We start from the raw sequence: 21,487 nt of genomic DNA, 5'->3' as shown, positions 1-21,487 counted from the left end.
TTTGGACTATGGACCCAGGCCACCGGGGATCTGCTCTTCCGTATACTTTGTGAAAAAGTTTGAGAAGTGGAGCTGTAAATGAACATAAAGCACATTGAATTAAGGTACCTAATTAATGTTGCTTACAGCTTGGTTTTATGGTGGTAAAATATGACTATCCTACACCATAAAACGTCAATCAAGATGTTAATGAAGTTTATTATAATAGGCTTTAATTGCTTAAGATGTTGATTTCAATTATGAACTACTGAAAACAATGTCATTATTAAAGAGAATTACTTGGTAGTATGGATCATTTCTAGGTGCAGCATTTCATACGTGGTTTGGCAATAAATTTACAATGCTTTTTTTTTTTTTGTGAGGAAGATCAGCCCTGAGCTAACATCCGTGCTAATCCTTTTTTTTTTTTTTTGGCTGAGGAAGACTGGCTCTGAGCTAACATCTATCGCCAATCCTCCTCCATTTTTCCCCCAAAGCCCCAGTAGATAGTTGTATGTCATAGTTGCACATCCTTCTAGTTGCTGTATGTGGGACGCGGCCTCAGGATGGCCGGAGAAGCGGTGCGTCGGTGCATGTCCGGGATCCAAACCCGGGCCGCCAATAGTGGAGTGGGTGCACTTAACCACTAAGCCACGGGGCCAGCCCCCAAAACGCTTATTAAAAAGCAAAAATATTGGGTGCCGGCCTTGCGGCCAAGTGGTTCAAGTTCGTGTGTTCCCCTTCAGTGGCCTGGGTTCGCGGTTTTGGATCCCAAGTGCAGACCTACTCTCCACTCATCAGAAACGCTATGGAGGCATCGCACATACAAAGTAGAGGAAGACTGGCACAGATGTTGGCTAACCTTCTCACGCAAAAAAAAAAGAGGGGGACTGGCAACGGATTTTTAGCTCAGGGCAAATCTTCCTCACCAAAAAAAAGAAGCAAAAATATTATTTTTCACCTCGCGTGTAATTTGAGAGCTTATAATGTGTATTTGGCTACATTTTAAGATCTCTTCCATTCCACAGTGAGCACTTCATGCAAGGTACCATCAGAATCTCTTTAAAGGGAATACATCAAATGATCATCACTATAGTCCTCTGATGTACACTGAAGTTGATTTTAAAGCACACTTCAACAGGTACTAAAACACACATGAGCAGTCAATAAACCTAATGAGCATTTCTTTTGCTACATAACACCTGATGGTACATAAAGATTAGCTTTGACAACTCGACGCTTGGAAGAATGGCCTGACAACAGTGCACATAACCAAAATGACAGCTAAAAGAAAAACGTATAAAAAACAAACAAAAAAACCCAAACAAACAAAAAAACAGTTATTCATAAAGGGCTCTCCAGTGTGCTTTTTCCCGGAATTCTTTCTGGTATTCAGTCTTGAAATGCGACATCTTTCCAAAAACTTGAAAAAGCAGACATGATAAACAGTTTTCTTCTTTTATTTAAATTTATTGTTTACCTTTATGGAATCAAAGCAAAAATAAAACCCAAATAGGCTTCTATTACAAGAATTCTCTTCATAAAAGGAAAAAGAAACATGAAAAAAGGGGGAGAAATCATATGACAGCAAATAAATGTCATAATCATTTCATAATTGCCTGTATTTTATATTTAACACAGTTGGCAGTAGGTTCTCATCACTTTCTCAAGTCATTTCACATCATTTGGGGACAGAAACAGCTTTGGAGCTGAAATTGCAAAGCATTTAGAAGTGTATCAATTCCCAGGAAATGCTTTTATATGGGGAAAAAAGTGCTAAAAATGATGGTCAGAGAAGATTGACTACTAAAAAGAAAAATTCTATTTTGAGAAGGCAAGTTAACGTCTCAATGGTAAATAGCCAGCCTCTATATATGATATTTGAAAAGTGGAACTCTTCCTATACTTGACTGTTAAAGTTTTGACGTCTTTGCAACAAATATGTGTTTAATACAAATGATCTAGAACCTCAATACTTTCACAAACACTTCCCAATCTCCTCAATATTTTAACATCTACGTGCCAGGCTGTCAATTCCTAGGGATACTTGTTTTACATTATCTTATTCATCCTTACAAGTGTTAGCTTAAGCCAATGTACTTAACGGAGTATGACAAAAGCAACTGTTTAAAATAATGTTATTTTCAGGACACAAAAATTCACCACATGAATAAAAATTAGGGTCTGTAGATGACGGAGAGAGAAACGAAATGAGTGGAAAGATAAGCATTATGTGGGGACAGTAGGGACTAGTTTTGTTGTTTTTATTTCAACACTAACTAGTAACATCTAACTAACCTTACAAATACATTTATCTCTCCCACTGCCTTGGGGTAAAATGAGATAACCTTTCTCCACCTTAAAAAAAAAAAAGTCTGTAAAAAGAAGAAAACTTAAAAAAGAAAAAAAAGAAAAGACTAGACAGGACACCTACCTTCTTTTGACATAACTCTCTACCAGTAACCATTTCCCAGCCATGCTCTGCTTTCAAAGCTCAAATCCTAACTCCAAAACTTTTTTGTGATTGCTTCCCCTCAAAATACTTTTAATACCTGAACACCCAGAGAAAAATGTGTATATAGCATATATTCATATAACTGCTCAAAGTAGGGACTTATAGTTCTAAATAAGTACGCAATGCCCAGTACTTACTGATTAACTGCTGCTGAAGACCTGGCAATAGCCATTTTGGCTCCAGCATCTAGCTCAACTGCAATCAATCAAAGAGATTCACACAGAATATACAGGTTCTAGATCACTCCCAAAAAGTATATTTTGAGGTAAGCCTAACAACTAAATATTTTTTAAAAATTAGCTTGTTTTGTGGCACATAAAAGCACTTAGTATATGGGAGTTAAAATAACGAGAGAAAATCATCACAAAACATGAAATCTATTTTTCTTCAAAACTGTAACAGTTAACGTTTTTTCAGAAATGATTAAGCTGTTTTTTTGTCCCTTGTGAATGAAGGAAAAAGCTTCCTTCTCACACCAAATTTCACCCAAGATACCCTGGCAATTTTTTAAATGTTAAGGAATGTAATTTTAATTTTTTTCCTCTTAACTAAATTTCTACATCTTAATAAATGACATCTTGTCACTACGACACCATCATAGTAAAAAGCTAAGTTTTTGGGATATTATCACCACAAAGTCTTTAAACACTGAAGTGGTGGTAAATTACTAAAAAAAAAAAAAAAATTTAAAAAGAGTAGTAGTCACAAACTTCTCTGAAACACAAATTTAAAACCAGCTCAAAGAAAGAATCTAAAATAATGGAAAAATATAAAAATCCTTAACTGAAAAAGAAAAATAGATTTTGTTTGTAAAACTTGCAACAAAATGGAAGAATATCTTCTTACTTGAACTGGAGCTTAAAGGTATAAATGGTTAACTATCTCTCACGAGTTAAAAATAAAAGTATAATTAGCAGAAGATAAAAAATTTCCAAATGGTATTATTATAAGCTTAAAACACTGAATAATAGAAAGTAATCCTGCAGAATATGCACTTGTCGGACGTCCCAACAAGCAGCCTCGCTTGTCAGAGGAGGTGCAAGACGATGAATCAAGTTACGAAGAGAACCACACACAATTTCCAAATTCAGTCAGGGCAAGGGAGAGGGAGTCCTGACTTGACTCACCCTCTCCTTGTCTACACCGAATATTTTTTTATTGTAAAAACACATGCTGTATCATTCAACTGCATAGAATGGCACTTGGCCACTTCTCTCAAATCTACGCCGGAGAGGGATTAAAACACTCTACCCTCCCTTAAGAGATTCTCAAAACAAAACCTATTTTAAAGGACAAAGATTAAAAATTTTAAAAACTTCCTCAGAACTCGGCAAAATACGACCATTACTCTTCTGCAGACGCATTTTACTGTTCTCCGTTCGGCCAGGACACTCGCATCCCGCACTCCAGCCCGTGTCCTTTCTCTTTACAAGAGACTCGGGCTGATCGAGTTCGGCCAACAACCCGATTCCTTCCGCCTGAGCCAGGAATAGCCGAGAGAGAGTGAACCCCAAAAGAAGGGAGAAGAGTCTAAAACGCAAACAAGGTAAAAGAAAAAGGGTGGTGGGGTGGGCGAAACCCGCCCCAACTCTCAATCCCACCCAAGCCCACCTCTCCTTTACCGGACCACATAATAACCGAAAAGGTACCAAAAAAATTTTAAAAAGGAACACTACGAGAAAGCAAGGAAGGCTTCTTCACTCTCCGCGATCGCGGGCCCAATTCTCTACCAAAGCTCCCAGCCCACCCCACCCCCAGGGGTCCCGGCGCCATTTAGCTCCTCCGAAGCCGCCGCCATTTTCCGCCCCCGCCAGATCGCTGCTGTGCCTCGGCGGCCGCTCACGATCCTGCTCTGCAGCCGGAGCCACCGCCGCAGGCCCGGCCCCGAGAGGGAGGCCCTGGCCTGAGCGTGCGGGGTCGGCAGCTTCAGCGTCATGAAGGCCCAGCTCCGACCCCGCCCGCGGTGCCCAGGCGCCGGCAGCCAGCACGGACCGTGGGGAGCAGGCGGGCAGCAAGGGGGCTGGACAGGCTCCACTGGGCGGAGCGGCCCTAGCGGCGGTTGGGACCTGAAGGTTCCATCGCACTTACTTCCTGTTTTGGGTCCGGGCACTTTGGAAGAACCAGGATGGAGGCTCCAAAAAATACCAGGATGGAGGAAGCAGCCACGGGCAAGAGTGGCTGCAGCTGGAGTGAGCGAGCGCGACAAGCCACCGGAAACGGAGCTACGGCCGCGCCCCGCCCCCAGCCCCCGCACGCTCCCCCTCTCTCCCTCCCTCCCTCCCTCCTCTCCCTTGGGGCGGCCCTTGTGCGCCGCCTGCTGGCGTCACTTCCGGCCAAGTCGGAGCGCGAAAAAGGTTTCGGGGTCTTGGAGCTTCAGCTTTTTGTTGTTTGCGGTTGGCTGTTCTCCTCTCCTCCTATTCTCAGTACTGACTATCTGACTGCTGAAAAGGAGGCTTTTTTTTGTTTGGTGCAACTGTCTCCTCCTGGCTTTGGGGACAGTTAGGCCTCCCGAGCGAGTTGCATAATTCCTCGGGACTCGGATTGGAGGGAGGCGTGTGTGGAACGGCTTGCAAGTCGGGTGGAAGTGCAGGAGAAAGCCTGGAATTGTGCGTCTGGCTCTTTACACTTGGTCACCCTTGCCAGAGGCGCTTGAAATGAGGTGTTACCTGTGTGGGCGTGTGATGCAATTCTTGGTGAAATGTGTCCTCTGTCAGTGTAGGAAGATGCTGCTCTGTGGTGCGTAGCCTGTCTCAAAGCACTGTTTTTCTATGCTGGCTGCTCTTCAGTTACAGGCATACCTCAGAGATATTGCGTGTAGGGTTGCAGACCATCACAATAAAGCGAGTCAGGAATTTTTTTGTTTCTTACTGCATATAAAAGTTATGTTTAAACTATATTTTAGTCTGTGAAGTATGCAATAGCATTATGTCTAAAAAAAATGTACATACCTTAATTTAAAAATGCTTTATTGCTTAAAAAAGTGCTACCCATCATCTGAGCCTTCAGGGAGTCAATCTTTTTTCTGGTGGAGGGTCTTGCCTTGGTGTTGACGGCTGCTGACTGATCAGGGTGGTGGTTGCTGAAGGTTGGGGTGGCTGTGGCAATTTCTTAAAATAAGAACAATGAAGTTTGCCTCATTGATTGACTCTTCCTTTCACAAGAGATGTCTCTGTAGCCTGTGACGCTGTTGGATAGCGTTTTAACCACGGTAGAACTTTCAAAATTGGAGTCAGTTCTCTCAGACCCTGCTCCTGCTTTGTCCACTGTTTATGTATTCTGAATCCTTTGTTGTCATTTCAACAGTCTTCACACCCTCTCCACCAGGAGTAGATTACATTTCAAGAAACCACTTTCTTTGCTCAGCCATAAGAAGCAACTCCTCACTTGTTAAAGTTTTATCACGAGATTGCAGCAATTCAGTCACATCTTCAGGTTCCACTTCTAATTCTAGTTCTCTTGCTATTTGCGCCACATCTGCAGTTACTTCCTCCACTGAAGTCTTGAACCTTTCGAAGTCGTCTATGAGGGATGAAATCAACTTCTTCCAAACTCCTGTTAGTGTTGGTACTTTGACGTTTTCCCATGAATCACGAATGTTCTTAATGGCATCTAGAATGATGAATCTTTTCCAGAGGATTTTCAGTTTACTTTGCCCACATCCATCAGAGGAATCACTCTCTATGGCAGTTTTAGCCTTACGAAATGTATCTTAAAAAATAAGAATTGAAAGTTGAAGTTACTCCGTGATCCATGGGCTCCAGAATGGATGTTGTATGAGCAGGCATGAAAACAACGTTAATCTTCTTGTACATCTCCATCAGAGCTCTTGGGTGACCAGGGGCATTGTCAATGAGCAGTAATATTTTGAAAGAAATCTTTTTTCTGAGCAGTAGGTCTCAACTATGGGCTTAAAATATTCAGTAAACCGTGTTGTAAACAGATGTGTGGTCCTCCAGGCTCTGCTGTTCCATTTATACAGCACAGGCAGAGTAGATTTAGCATAAATTTTAAGGGCCCTGGGATGTTCAAGGATGGTAAATGAGCGCTGGCTTCAATTGCAAGTCACTAGCTGCATTAGCCTCTAACAAGTGAGTGAGCCTGTCCTTTGAAGCTTTGAAACCAGACATAGACATCTCTTCTCTAGCTATGAGAGTCCTAGGTGGCATCTTCTTCCAGTATAAGGCTGTTTTGTCTATATTGAAAATGTGTTGTTTAGTGTAGCTGCCTTCATTAATTATCTCAGCTAGATCTTCTGGATAACTTGCTGCAGCTTCTTCTACATTAGCACTTGCTGCTTGACCTTGCACTTTTATGTTATGGAGACAGCTTCTTTCCTTAAGCTCACAAACCGACCCCCGCTAACTGAACAATTCTTCCACAGCTCCCTCAGTCTTCATAGAATTGAAGAGAGTTAGGGCCTTGCTTTGGATTAGGCTTTGACTTAAGGGAATTTTGTGGCTGGTTTGATCTTCTATCCAGACCACTGAAACTTTCTCTATATCAGCAATAAGGCTATTTCGCTTTCTTATCATTCATGTGTTCACTGGAGTAGCACTTTTAATTTCCTTCAAGAACTTTTCTTTTGCATTCACAACTTGGCTGACTGGCACAAGAGGCCTAGCTTTTGGTCCGTCTTGGCTTTCGACATGCTTTCCTCACTAAGCGTAATCATTTTTAGCTTTTGATTTAAAGTGAGAAATGTGCAACTCTTCCTGTCACTTGAACACGTAGAGGCCGTTACAATGGTTATTAATTGGCCTAATTTCAGTATTGTGTATCAGGGAATAGGGAGTCCCAAGGAGAGGTAGAGAGGTGGGGGAACAGCTTCTCAGTGGAGCAGTCAGAACACATAAAACATTTATAAGTTAAGTTCGCTGTCTTATACCGGTGTGGTTCATGGTGCCCCAAAACAATTACAAGAGTAACATCAAAGATCCCGGATCAGAGATCACCATAAAAAATGTAATAATGATGAAAAACTTTTAACTATTGAGAGAATTACCAAAACGTGACAAAGAAACATAAAGTGAGCAAATACTGTTGGAAAAATGGGGCTGATAGTTTTGCTCAATGCAGGTTGTCACAAACATTCAATTTGTAAAAAATGCAGTGTTGGGGCTGGCCCAGTGGTGTAGTGGTTAAGTTTGCATGCTCCACTTCGGTGGCTTGGGGTTCGCAGGTTCGGATTCTGGGCACAGACCTATGCACTGCTTATCAAGCCATGCTGTGGCAGGCATCCCACATATAAAGTAGAGGAAGATGGGCACAGATGTTAGCCTAGGGCCCATCATCCTCAACAAAAAGAGGATTGGCAACAGATGTTAGCTCAGGGCTAATCTTCCTCACCAAAAAAAACCCAATCAAAACAAAACAAAGGGCCAGCCCGGTGGCTTAGGGGTTAAGTGCGCACGCTCCACTACTGGCGGCCCGGGTTCGGATCCCGGGCGCACACCGACGCACCGCTTCTCCAGCCGTGCTGAGGCCGCGTCCCACATACAGCAACTAGAAGGATGTGCAACTATGACGTACAACTATCTACTGGGGCTTTGGGGGAAAAAAAAGAAAAAAGAAAAAAACAAACAAAAACTGCAGTATTTGTGAAGCACAGTAAAGCGAAGTGTAATAAGATGAGGTAGTGTGCCTATACCTGGGGAGCTTTTAGAGAAGACAGATACTCAGGCCCCACCCCTAAACCCCTCTTTAGGAGGCTTTGTGAGACCCCAGCAGACATTTTGCTTGTTTGTTTGTTTTCTGAGGAAGATCAGCCCTGAGCTAACATCCATGCCAGTCCTCCTCTTTTTTGCTGAGGAAGACTGGCCCTGGGCTAACATCTGTACCTGTCTTCCTTCACTTTAATTTTATTTATTTATTTTTCCCCCAAAGCCCCAGTAGATAGTTGTATGTCATAGCTGCACATTCTTCTAGTTGCTGTATGTGGGACGCGGCCTCAGCATGGCCGGAGAAGCGGTGCGTCAGTGCGCACCCGGGATCCGAACCCCGGCTGCCAGCAGCAGAGCGCGCGCACCTAACCACTAAACCAGGGGGCCAGCCCTATCTTCCTCCACTTTATATGGAACACTGCCACAGCATGGCCTGACAAGTGGTGCATTGGTGCGCTCCTGGGATCCGAACCCAGCTGCCAGCAGTAGAGTGCGTGCACTTAACTGCTACGCCATGGGGCCGGCCCCTGTTTTTGTTTTTAAAGAGTTCTAAACCTTGAAAATTGGAAGATTGAGTGATCTGAACCCTGTTACAACTCTTTTTATGATTCTGACCTCATTTTACTTTTTTATAAAACTGGATTTATTGTACAGGAGTTTAAAAGTTAGACTTATCTAACATTCTCGCATCCAACAACTATGTGTAGAATCACACTACATTGTCACAACTAGACTGTAGTCAGCATCAGTTGTAAAGGTCAAATGAAGGCTATCAAGAATGTGAATATGTATGTCCTAAATTGGTCTTAAGTAACTAATGAGGTTAATAATACTTAGTGATTTTTTTCCTCTGTTATTATAGCATTTTTTGATTGTTCTATGCAACCCTGGTTTCCTTTGAATACAAAGTGTAGTTGAAAGTCTTGGTGAAAGTGACACTAATTCATCAGAAAAAAAATTGGGGGGAAAAGCTAACTCCACACTGGAATGGATTTAGAAAGATAAATATTAGTTTAGATTTTAAGGCAAATGTACACAGTTTTCATCAGTAGTCCACACCACCATACTATTTTTTGGAGTAACTTTCTTACTCATAAATGTTTCATTTCACAAAAAGAATGTAAAGTAAAAATGAGATACCATTACACATCTATTGGAATGGCTAAAATCCAAAACACTGAGAACACCAAGTGCTGACAAGGATGTGGAATAACAGGAACTCTCATTCATTGCTAGTGGGAAGGCAAAATGCTACAGCAACTTTGGAAGACAGTTGGGCAGTTTCTTACAAAACTAAACATATTCTTACCACATGATCCAGGAATTGCTCCTTAATATTTACCCTCATGAGTTGAAAACTTATGTCCACATAAAAATCTACACACAGATATTTATAGCAACTTTACTTATAATTGCCAAAACTTGGAAGCAACCAAGATGTGCTTCAGTGGGTGAATGGGTAAATTGTAGTACATCCATACAGTAGAATATTATCCAGTGCTAAAAAGAAATGAGCTATCAAGCCATGAAAAGACATGGAGGAATCTTAAATGCATATTGCTAAGTGAAAGAAGTGAATCTGAAAAAGTCACGTATTGTATGAGTCCAATTATATGACGTTCTGAAAAGGGCAAAACTATGGAGTGAGTAAAAAGATCAGTCAGTTGCCAGAGTTTGGGTCTGGAGGGAGAGGAATAGGTGGAGCACAGAGGACTTTTAAGGCAGTAAAATAATTCTGTATGATACTATAATAGATACATACCATTATACATTTATAAAAACCCATAGAATGTATAACACCACTAGTCAACCCTAATGTAAACTATGGACTTTGGGTGTTAATGATGTGTCAATGTTGGTTCGTCATTTGTAACAAAAGTACCACTCTGGTGGGGGATGTTGACAACGGGAGAGGCTGTGCATGTGTGGGGCAGGGAGTATATGGGAAATCTCTGTACCTTCCTTTCAATTTTGCTGTGAATCTTAAACTACTCTAAAAAATAAAGTCTATTTAAAAGAAGAAAGTATGAAAGGGCTAAATAAGCCTTTGGATTTGGACAATGTGAGCCAACATTTATTGAGTGCTTATGTGTCAATTAATTGCTTTACATGTGTTAAATTCATTTATTGTTCACAAGTGCCAAATGCATCAGTACAATTATTACAAATGAACTCCATTTTAGACAAGAACCAAAAAGAAGTAAAGGAATTGTGTCCAAGGGCACACAGCACATAAGTGGTAGAGTCAGAATTAAAGCCTCAGCTCCAGAGCCCATGCTCTAAACTACCCTCTGCAGTTCACAAGATACACTTTGGCAACAGTCTTTTATAATGAAAACAAATTATTACAACCAGTTTCCAGAGTCTTTACTAAACTGGAAGATGGACATGTTTGACCAATTTAAAAAAAGTAAGTGCCAGAAGCAGCATTTTATTGCATCTAACTTTATTACCAATTTGTGGTACTCTCTGCATCCTATTGTTGTGACATTCAATTTTTAAATAAGTATATAAGTAATATGTAAGCAAAACCATGGGACAGGATAGTGTTGTGTGTAGATGTTGGAGTCAGACATGAGTGTGAATTTGGCTCCATTGCTTAATAGTTAGTATGGTACTTCACCTCTCTGAACTTCATTTATGTTCAAAAATGGGGATAATAAAATCGACCTCCCAGAATAATGTAGGCAACATGCTTTGCACAGAGCCTGACATATGTAGTAAGCACTTAAAAATGAAATTGAACTACTCAAAGAGCAGTTCTAATGAAATACTAATTACGTATGTAAAATAGTTAACATTTATGAGGAAATGGTTCCTAATTAGCCACATTTTTCATAAAATATAACCATATAAGATTCTTTTTTAGACAAGAAAAGGAAATAAAAGTCATCAAAATTGGAAAGGAAGAAGTAAAACTCACTATTTGCAGATGACATGATATTATATGTAGAAAACCCTAAAGACTCCATCAAAAAACTGTTAGAACTAATAAACGACTTCAGTAAAGTTGCAGGATACAAAATCAGTGTACAAAAATCTGTTGAGTTTTTATACAATAATAACAAACCATCAGAAAGAGAAAGTAAGAAAACAATTCCATTTACAATTACATTAAAAAGAATAAAATACTTAGGAATAAATTTAACAAAGGAGGTGAAAGACCTGTATATTGAAAATAACAAGACATTAATGAAAGAAATTGAAAAAGACACAAATAAATGGAAAGATATTCTATGCTCATGGATTGGAAGAATTAATGTTGTTAAAATTTCCTTACTACCCAAAGCAATATACAGATTCAATGCAATCCAAATCAAAATTTCAGTGGCATTTTTTGCAGAAATAGAACAAACAATTCTAAAATTTGTATGAAACCGCAAGAGACCCCGAATAGCCAAAGCAATCTTGAGAAAGAAGAATAAAGCTGGAGGCATCATGCTCTCTGATTTCAAACTATATTACAAAGCTATAGTAATTAAAACAGTATGGTATTGGCATAAAAGCAGACACATAGATCAATGGAACAGAATAGAGTCCAAAAATAAACCCAAGCATGTATGGTCAATTTAAGACAAAGGAGCCAAGAATATACAATGGGGAAAGGACAGTCTCTTCAATAAATTGTGTTGGGAAAACTGAACCACTATCTTACACTATACACAAAAATTAACTCAAACTGGATTAAAGACTTGAACATAAGATCTGAAACCATAAAACTAGAAGAAAACATAGGCAGTAAGATCCTTGATGTGGATCTTGGCAATGATTTTTTGAATCTAACACCAAAAGCAAAAACAAAAGCAAAAATAAACAAGTGGGACTACAACAAACCAAAAATCTTCTGCACAGCAAAGGAAACCATCAACAAAGTGAAAAAGCAACCTATTGAATGGGAGAAAATATTGCAAATCATGTATCTGATAAGGGGCTAATATCCAAAATATATAAAGAACCTCATAAAACTCAATAACAAAAAACCCAATCTTATTAAAAAATAGGCAGAAGATCTGAATAGACATTTTTCCAAAGAAGACATACAGATGGCCAATAGGTACATAAAAAGTGTTTAACATTACTAATTATCAGGGAAATGCAAAGCAAAACCACATTGAGATATCGCCTTACACCTGTAAGAATGGCTATCATAAAAAAGACAAGAAGTAACAAGTACTGGCGAGGATGTGGAGAAAAGCGAGCCCTTGTGCACTGTTTTTTTTTTAAGATTTTATTTATTTTTTTCTTCCCCCCAAAGCCCCAGTAGATAGTTGTCTGTCATAGCTGCACATCCTTCTAGTTGCTGTATGTGGGACGCCGCCTCAGCATGGCCAGAGAAGCGGTGCGTCGGTGCGTGTCCGGGATCCGAACCCGGGCCGCCAGCAGCGGATCCCGCGCACTTAACCGCTAAGCCACGGGGCCGGCCCCCTTGTACACTGTTGATGAGAATATAAATTGTTGCAGCCACTATGGAAAACAGTATGGAGGTTCCTCAAAAAATTAAAAATAGAACTACCATATGATCTAACAATTCTGCTTCTGGGTATTTATCTGAAGAAAACAAAAACACTAACTTGAAAAGATATATGTGATATACATATGATATATGTATAGATGTACACATGTATATGTATTGATAGATACACCCCATGTTCATTGCAGCATTATTTACAATAGCCAAGATATGGAAACAACCTATGTGTCCTTTGATGGATGAATGGATAAAGAAATTGTGGTATATATATAAATACAATGGATATTATTCAGCCATAAAAAAGAACAAAATCTTGCCATTTGTGACAACATGGGCGGACCTTGAAAGCATTATGCTAAGTGAAATATGTCAGACAAATACCTATGATCTCTCTTACATGTGACTCTAAAAAAGAAAAAGAAACCAAGATTATAGATACAGAGAACAGATTGGTGGTTGCCAGAGGCGGGGTGTGGTGGGAGGAATGGGTGAACTGTTTTTTTTTTTTAAGTAATAAAAAAAGAAAATCTGTAGGAAAATCATGTAGGATCTGGAGTTGGTTGAATCCACGGATTTGGAATCTGTGGATACAGTAGGCCAACTAAAGGACTTGAGCTTCCCCGGATTTTGGTATCAGCAGGGGTGCCTGGAACCCATCCCCACTGGATACCTAGGGACAACTGTACTGAGAGGCAGGTTCTGTTGTTTCATGATCATTTTGTGTCCTGGATGGTATGATAAAAAAAAGAGATGTTTGCAAGGGCTTTTGTTCACAGTAAATGTAAAATTTAATTCCTGAGTAGGCCATTTTCTTTCTACACAGTCTCTGAGTCCTGTTAATACAGCTGATAAGTATACACTGGAAGGCCTTCCAGAACTTCTAGTGAGCTAATATGGATTCCGTGCTAATAGAGGAATGAACAAATTGTCCCTAGTTAGGCCCACACATCAGGCTCTTCCAGACCCTCTTCTGTCTCAGATTCCTCCTCTAGGCTTTTCTCTGGGGCTTATGGCACTCCATCTTATAACCCTTTTCCTGCCCTCTATTTTGTGCTCCTCTCCACACTTCTTTTGATCTTTCAACCTGGTCACCATCTCTCCATACCCACTTCATTTCTTTTTCTTTTTCAATACAATCATGCACCACATAACTATGATTTGGTCAATGATAGAGCGCATATACGACAGTGATCCCATAAGATTAATACCATATAGCCTAGATGTGTAGTAGGCTATACCATTTAGGTGTATGTAAGTACACTCTATGATGTTTGCACAGCAATGAAATCACCTAATGACACATTTCTCAGAACATCCCTCTGTCCTTAAGAGACGCATGACTGTAGATCTTTACTAAGACCTAGTAACATTAGCAAAAATTGGTTCTTCTTCTAGTTAGGGGAATGGAGAACTAAGGCTTCAGATACTCCTAGCAAGTGAGGATAAAAGTTTTCCTTCTGTCCTTGAAATTTTTGTGTGCAAAACAAAACAATACAAAAGTTAAGTTACTTTACTAAAATTAGGAGAATGTCTGAACCCAGATTCAAAGACCTATAGTCTGGCATAGAAGGGAGAATGACAATGTCTTAGTAGACCAATAAATAATTGCTGATTTTTATAAGTTCTAAGAAGTATACAAATTGGGCGCTCTGGAAGTGAGCCTCACATAGGGAATGCAGAGCAAGGCTTTCTAAGAAGACATTTGAGCAGAGACTGGAAATGTGAGAAGAAATCACCACAGTAGGGGGTAAGGGGTGAGAGGACACTTGTCCAGCTAATGTGAGAGAGTATATCTGTAGAAAACGACTGGCCTATATAATGTTTATAAAATGGTGAGAGCACAGCATTGGTAAGTAGTAGATTCCGTCTCTCGCAGAGGTTAATTGAGTTTAAGTCCACTCCTCTAAGCCTAGAGATCAACACATGCCTAGAAGTGGGCTGGACCATCTGCCATCTCTGCCTTATCTTATAGCTTCAGTTTGCCAGCACATGGCACAGTACCTTAATTTAGTAGATGCTTAAATGTTTGTTGAGATCAAAGATAAGTATCTCAAACCAGCAGATTAGGAAAATAGCTATTTCTATTCTTTGGCAATAGTGATGGACTACAGGAGAGCTCAGTTGCTTTTCAGATAGTATCACTATTTGGGCAACTCTGGAATAAAACGAATAAATGTTACCATTTATTATTACTCTAGTAGAAGGAGGTTGTTTTAACATGATGTCACATGTTTGGTGTTACACTAACCTTTATTGCCCAAATCTTGTCCATCTAGTGCAACATTTTAAGGCTAGAAGCATTATATTTTAACCAGCAGATGTCCCTGTTGTTCAGCAAGATTTTTTTTTTTTCCTTTCTGGAGAAGTAGCTTCAACAGCAGGTGAGAATTCAGTGGCTTGAATTTGTTATTGATATGCTGTGGTAGACCAATGACAAGCCTCAACAACAGTAAAACCAAAGGGATTATACTTTGAAATCCAAATATGAAAAACCCTCTAGTATTTCAAGAGTTGTCATTAATTAATCCCCTTCTCTTTTATTCAGTGTACATCTAATTCCCTTGGACAGAATATGCAGTAACAGAGAAAAAAACAAGGAACCTGTGTAACCTTTATAGCTTTCAGGAGTTTGTACACTTGTTGACACACTCATTTGTTTCATTCAGTAGACTTTCCTGAAGAGGTATATTGTGCTGTGCACTATACTAATCATAGGGAATATGGTAGAGATCAAGAGAGACAAGGTCCCTGCCCTCAAGGAACATACATTCTAGTGGAGGAGCTTACATTATAGTAGTTTTTTTTTTAATGTGTCTTTGAACAAAACTCTTGGTTAAAGTACCAATTTACTAAATTATGGCAACTGCCCATAAAATTTGCACATGATTAACAACTTAATGAGAGATTTAGACAAAATATGAATCAAATCACTTGGTATCATCAGATTAATCTAAATTGGGAATATTAGGAACAGTGAACCAATGTTCATTGGTCTTTCTTAGCACTTCAAACAATCAAACAATATCTAGCAAATAGTAAGTGCTCAAAAATGTCAGATATTATTATTTGTCTTTACCCATCATAACAACAAAGAATGAAAAGCAGGAAAAGACAATTGTGTTATTTGACTGTTGAGTAGGATTTGTCAGGGCAGCAATTCTATTTCAGTGATGAGCATTGGGAATAAACTCCTTTACTATATTAAAATTTACATTGAAATAGCAATAGCTAACAGGCGATCCGTTTCTAGATATCCTTTTAACTTATTTTAAACTGTCTTTCAAAATGGCAGTCTATTGCTGATAGATATGGAAAGGGATATTATAAGTTCCATTGTTTTAAGTTTTTTGTTTCTCTGAAACTCTTGGAAATTGGCCTGTTTTCATGTTTCTGGGCAAAGTGTTTTATGAACTAGAGAAAGTGATATGGCCTCTTACTTGAGGAATCCCTTTCTGCTAGGGTTCACTGGATACCCTTAATATACATGCAACAGATGCATATAAACACATGCAAGCTAAAGGTCTTTCTTGACCTGAAATTGTTAGAGTTAAAATCTAAACTCAACAGAAAACACTGTTTTTCAAGCAAGCTGTTCCTCCAAAAAAATATCAACTTAGTCCTTTAATACCTACCTAATTTAAGAATATCTACATTATATTAAATGTAACCATATCAAATTAAATTCCAGAGCATAATACCTTTGTTATAATGACTGCATCTTAAGTGGGAAGACCTGGTGAAGAAATACAATATATAATTTTTAATTAATTAAATTGGGAATAACAGGATTAGGAAAGTAGAGTTTCTATGGGCCATCTGTTCAGACTTGAGAATAGTATTATTATACGTATAATAATCATAATTGTAGCCATTGCAGCAGTATTATATTGACATTAGCAAATCTAGGGTAAGAAAGATATGTGGTTCCAACAGTCATAGTATCACTATTGTCTTTTTTCTGTGTCTGTTTATGTTTCTTACCAGAAGTTTACATTTATGCTGAATTTTGTTCTGTGTTGGTTCAACCTGGTGTAAAAGACATAAGGCTATTATACCCATTGTCTGAAGGTGAAACTCCTTTCTCTATTTCCATTATAATTGGATAAGCTCTATTTTTGTTGAACAGGAGCCCATTTTCACATGATGCTACGGTCTTTTCTTTCTTTTCCTTTGCCAAAGAGCCATCTGCTATGGCATCATTCTCTATTGAGAACACTCTTGATCTTGAGCCTGTAATAAATTTTCACCAGAATCTCCTCTGAGAAGGAACCCATGCTGCTTTGCCACTGGAGACCAATTGCAGGAAAAACATATGATACAACAATGTCTCATACATAATGTTATAAATAACTATGTTAGTTGAAAAGGTCATAGTAAATATAGTACTTTAAGCAATCTGTCTCTTGCAATGCATAAAAATGAAAATAAATCTGAAGCCTTTTACTTTTAGGCCTTTCCTACCTTTCTCTTCACTGCAACTACATTTTAATAAAGTAATAAATTGAATGAAGGATTTAAAAATTATATTTTCCTAGGATAGGTGGCTTATAACTGATGGTAGGGTACAACAAGCGACCAGGGTTTTCCTACCATTCCCATATTCACTTGGGAGTAAAATCTGATATTATTAGATGTTTATTTTTATTAAATTTTAAATAGAAATCAGAATAGTCAATTTCACTTCTTTTTATTGTTGTTTAAACAAGTAAAATGTGAAATTCAATCCAATGAAATTTTTAAAGTCGTAGATCATACACCATAAGTTTGCAAGGAATGTGTCTGTCATTTCCTCAGTAACAAGCCTTCAGAGAGCTCCTCAGACCCTGAAAACTATTTGTTCTACCTCTCTTTCAACAGATGACCTTTACAGAGACTTTTAAGCATTAAGTCCCTTAATAGCCTGCTCCACCCCGTCCCCCCACCCCCAATTTATGTGTTCATCTGTGCTCATCCTAAACTCCTTCCCTCCAATCCTAGAGATGTTCCTTCTCTTATTCAAGGCTAATCCCTTCTTTTGTGCTTTTGATCTCATCTCCCTCCCAGGACTATGCTTATTCCCTGTCCTATTATTTCAACCACTATGGTCTGGTTTGTGCCTCCAACATGCCACTGAAGATCATTAATGACCTCCACATTGCTAAATCCAATCAACAATATTCTATGATCATTTAACTTAATTTTCAGCAGCATTTGCTCCTGAAATGACCTCTTCCTTCTTTGAAAACTCTTTTTTTTCTTGATTTTGAGATACAATACTCTGGAATTCCTCTTACCTCTCTAAACACTTCTTAGCTGGCCTGGCTTTTAAATTTCAGAGATTTTCATGGTGACCTCTTAGGCCTACACCTCTTTCTCATTCTGTCCATTCTTCCTAAGTGATATCATCCACTCCGATGGCTTCAATTGCTCTCTATACACTGATGACTCCTAAATTCATGACTCTGCTAATCTGTTCAAATGCCCTGTTGGATGTGGAAGGCTTGCAATGTGGAAGATTGTATTTTCCAAAGATGGCTGCAGCATGTTTCCAACATGCTCTTCATACAATACAACTTTGACACTCCTCCCATCAAGAGGTGGAGGTATATGACACCTCCCCTTGAAAATGGACAACTTTTGTGGCTATTGTACCAATAAAGTACACAGGAAGTGGTGCTGGGTGACTTCTGAAGATAGGTCATAAAAGACGGATCAGCCACTAAGTAAGCAGCCACCATAGAAGCAGTCCCACTGCCATACTGTGAGGAAGCCCGAACTAGCCCATTCAGAAAAACCACATGGAGAGGCACTGAGACGATGTACAGAGAGCAGGATGACTGGAGAGCCCCTAGCTGCTCTAGCCTTTCCTCCAAATTAGTTATCTATTACTGCATAACAAATAACCCCAAAATGTAGTGGCTTAAAACAGCAAGCATTTATTACCTCACAGTTTCTGTGGGTCTGGAATTCAGGAGTGGCTTTGCTGGGTGATTTGCTTACAGACTCTCATAAGGTTGCAATCAAGATGTCAGCTGGGGCTTCAGTCATCTGAAGGCTTGACTGAGACTGGAAGATCTAGTTCCAGGATGGCTCACTCACATGGCTGTTGGCAAGAGGCTTCATCCCTGGCTATTGGCTGGAGGCCTCAATTCCTACCATGTGGGCCTTTCCACATGCTTGAGTGTCCTCAAGCACATGGCAACTGGCTTCCCCAAGAGCAAGTGATCCCAGAGTGAGAGCAAGGAGGAAGCTGCAGTGCCTTTTACGACCTAGTTTCAGAGGTTACACACTGTCACTTCTATTTCATTCTTTTCATTAGAAGTGAGTCACTAAGGCCAGCCCACACTCAAGGGGATAGGAATTGGCCTCCACCTATTAAAGGGATTTGTGGACACCCTCCATCCATTGTTATAGCTCCAGTCATTATCTGACTGCAAAGGCATGAGAGACCTGTCAGCTGAAACTGCTTATCCCAGCCTTTCCCCAAATCCTGATCCACAGAAACTACAAGCAATAATAAAATAATTATTGTTGTTTTAAGCCACTATGTTTTGGAGTAATTTTTTTTCAGCACTAGCAAACCAGAACATGGAGCCTTTTGGACTAAATCCTGGAAAGCCAGAAACTACTCCCTTCTCTTGGATCCCCATGGACTTATCTGGGGGTTTCTATTCCTTTCTCTCCCTCTAACCTAGGACTTTGGCTCCAAGAAGGGAGCAGCATATGGGGTCTCTTCTCAGTTACCTCCTAGCACTTGTTAGCTTGTCAAAATTTTCATTTCCTTTTGGTTGGGAAACCTGCTCTTATAACATCAGCACTCCCCCTGTGCTCTGGTTTGTGATATAAGCTCTCATCTAAGTCTAGGCCCTTCTCTTAGTTTTTAAGTGAAAGGTTTTAGAATCCCTCAAACCCTTTTTTTCTCCATAGTTCCTGGCTCTTAAAGATCAAAAGCTCTGGATTTCAATATTGTCTCATATACATTTATAAAAATCCATACAAATATTTAGTTTACTTCTTTATTCTAGCCTCTATGTATGTTCTTCCTCCGAGGCAGTGTGTAGAAAACTACCAAAGCTTCCTTTATGGTGGGGGAAGGATAACAGGTACAAGAAAGTGACGGCTCAAAAATATTATTATACTAAAAGAATAATTGACATATAGCATTTATATTAAGTGGTATTTGATTTTACATAACAAATAAAAGTTTGCACAAAGTATGTATACGTGTTATAGTTTATTATCTTTCTCTTTATTTTTTTGTGATAGATTTTGGAATTTGGGAGATATGGAATGGATAACCAGGACTGGAATTCCAATTTATACATAGTGCCATAGGAAATGGAGATTGGAGGAAACATGTACCTGCAAATAACAAGTAGTTTTAAGAGACAAGTAACTCAGCAGAGCACATTCCAAAAACTATGGAGATGCCTCTGGGTCCCAAAAGCCTGGAAGTGGAGCATCCACTTGAGTCCTTTCCACTGATGGAGAGCTAAGACAGTGGTAATGGGGCACAGAAGTGGTAATGGGGCGCAATTCAGAGATGTTGAACCCTCTCATAGGAGGGGAAGGGATTAAAAATATCAGGATTTTGGAAATTCTATATGTTAGAAGCTGCAAAAATTTGTTACTTATTACTTTCAACATATTTTTAAATATCAAAAAAAGTCATATTTTTGTCATAAATTTAAAAGACATTTTATTTAAAAATTTTTTAAATTTAATTTTAAATTTGTCATAAATAAAAAAAGAAATATTTTTAAAACTGACAAAAGCACTTGCAAGCCATGGTATGTGAAGGAAAGGAATCTTATCTGAGTATAATAGATAGTCCCATATTTATTATGTTACTAATAATATGAAATATTCATAGAAATTACCTGAATTCTATATGTCAGTAATTAGTAACACAGAAGTTACCTGAAGATCTGGGCAGAAAATTGAAGTACCCACAAATAGCTCAAATAGAACAGAGTCATAGTCTGCATTTCCTAGTTGACCAGACATTTTCAACTTCTGTTCTCCCAAAGCTTACATAGGAAGGACAGGACTAGCTTGTTCAACAAGGAATTTTTCTAAGAGGGCCTTTTTGTGTTATACCTGGTTAACAGGTGAAAGATTGCTTTCTGTGAAAAATGACACATAGAGGCTCACATGGGGCTTCCTGATGACTCTTGGTTTAAGTTTGTTTGCTTCTAAATAAACATTCTCCATGAGAGCTTCTACTGGTGATGAGGCCTATTCAGCAATGAATTATTTTGTAATCAGGCATGTTGCAATCTGTCACAAGTGCACAGTTGTCCATCTGCTGCGTTGTTTCCACTAACGTTATAAAACATAGTCCATTTGAACTCTTTTGGAAAGACGGAAATTGGCCAATTCATCCTGTTTCCTTTACTGATGTCTCAGTGTCAGTACACAAAACGTGGTTGAGAAGAAATTTAGGTGAAATTCTTAAAATATGTGATGGTTACAATTAGCCTACATTTCAGTTAAGAAAATGATTCATACTTCATGTGTATTTCCAATAGCTAAAACTATGTTAAGCCTGACGATAAGCTTTCTCAAATTGCTAACTTTATAGTTGCTATAAATAGCATACTTAGGAACTCTACACTGATTTTTTAAAAAGAAACTATATTTTTTCAACTATGCTTAATCCTACTTCTAGCACCCTTGTTTGTTTTAAAGTCGTGGATTTTAAAAGGAGCTGTGGTGCTCTCACATGTCAGCTAGAGAAGAAATCAATTTAAGGTTGCCTCAGATGCCCAATTCCAAAGTCCAGCTACGTTCAAAGATCTCCATCAGCGTTTTACACTATCATGGCTTTTTCTTCCTCTAATTCTTGCATCCAGGCATATACTCTCTTTTATTTTGAAGAAT

General features: G+C 39.0%; 1 protein-coding gene across 3 annotated transcripts in view; it reads right to left on the bottom strand.

The window, feature by feature from the left end:
* Positions 1-4,687, bottom strand: part of DMTF1 (cyclin D binding myb like transcription factor 1) — a 52,018-nt gene extending 47,331 nt beyond the window's left edge. For 2 of the 3 annotated variants that reach the window (XM_058524709.1, XM_058524717.1), the window contains exon 1: positions 4,583-4,687. The gene's annotated coding sequence lies outside the window, so the exon portion shown is untranslated. Of the gene's footprint in view, positions 1-2,631; positions 3,144-4,582 lie in introns of those variants that run through there. The other variant, XM_058524712.1, reaches the window with a different exon arrangement.
* Between the last annotated feature and the right edge of the window lie 16,800 nt (positions 4,688-21,487).

This window comes from Diceros bicornis, chromosome 3 (assembly GCF_020826845.1).
Source record: "Diceros bicornis minor isolate mBicDic1 chromosome 3, mDicBic1.mat.cur, whole genome shotgun sequence".
Classification (NCBI taxonomy): domain Eukaryota; kingdom Metazoa; phylum Chordata; class Mammalia; order Perissodactyla; family Rhinocerotidae; genus Diceros; species Diceros bicornis.
Note: the sequence above shows the minus strand (reverse complement) of the source record. Positions and strands in the feature narration are given on the sequence as shown.